We start from the raw sequence: 1,174 nt of genomic DNA, 5'->3' as shown, positions 1-1,174 counted from the left end.
ACTCTTCAAGTCTGGTCTGGTCCATTGGGTTGGATATTTGATATGCCCTCCTACAACACTTCCTGTGTTCTCTAGCTGAATAGCACCACCTAAAATCTGCTAACTCCCAGGAACCTGAAGGAATCATCAGCATCAATGCCTACAGCATGCATTTTGTCTGAAGTCTTAATCTACACCACAGCACAAATTAAAAATGATAACTACATGACAATGAAGCGTTTTTTAAAGAAGCTATAGTACCCATATTTTTGTTTTTAAGAGGATGGTGCTTCTCAACCCATAGACAGATGAGCCTGCAAATGAGCTAGCAAAAGCAAATCAACCTTCAGAGCATGCTTACATTAATGATGCAGGACTCTTCCTCACTGTAAACTTTGAAACAAAAAGCTGAGGGAAACTGTATCAACACAGTTTGAAAAAGCATAAAGGAGCCTTTGGCCATGCAGATAGGGCCGTGAGAAGCAGATGCACCCTTCCTAAGCATGGATCCATGTCCTGCCGAGGCAGACGAGTGGCTCAGCCACCAGAACCGCACTGAAAAAGAAATCTTCATTGTTTCTGTCGATACAGTGCCACCACGTACCAAATACTGCAAAATTAACAGAGAAAGACTCCCTTGTCAGGAGCAAGGGCTTGAAAGGAGTGAGATCTGCGTCTGGGCTCTGTTCCCTGACTGGTGGGCTCTTTGTCAGGGACTGTTTAATCCAAACTTTACAGTATATGCATGCAGCCTGCTGTGACACCTGATGGCTCCTTCTGTGCTGCCCCAAGCGAGAGCCACAGGTCTCCACCACGGGCTTTTGCTGATCAACTAAATTCACCTGAGTTATTTTTCAGCACTTCGGTTAACGAGCAATCGGGGCCGCGGGGCACATGTCCCTTCCTGCCAGGCAGGACTGACCGCAGGCTTTGCGCCCGCGACGCCCGCGGCGGGTCGCGCTGCAGGCTCCGGGACAGCAGGTGAAGGGGGCAGCAGAAAGGAGAGGAGAGGCACAGCAAAGGGCACGGAGGAGGCGAAAGCTGCGCCCCGTGCCCGTTCTGAAGCACCGAGAGGAGGCGCGGGGGGAGCGGGCGCGGGGCAGGGGGAGCGGAGGCCAGGGCGGTGCCCGGGCAGGGGCGGCCGCTGCCCTCACGCCCGGCCCGGCCCGGCCGGCGGGCCCGGAAGGCGCCCAAT

The sequence above is a fragment of the Passer montanus genome, unplaced genomic scaffold, assembly GCF_014805655.1.
Source record: "Passer montanus isolate IOZ18808 unplaced genomic scaffold, ASM1480565v1 scaffold6, whole genome shotgun sequence".
NCBI classification, from domain to species: domain Eukaryota; kingdom Metazoa; phylum Chordata; class Aves; order Passeriformes; family Passeridae; genus Passer; species Passer montanus.
Note: the sequence above shows the minus strand (reverse complement) of the source record.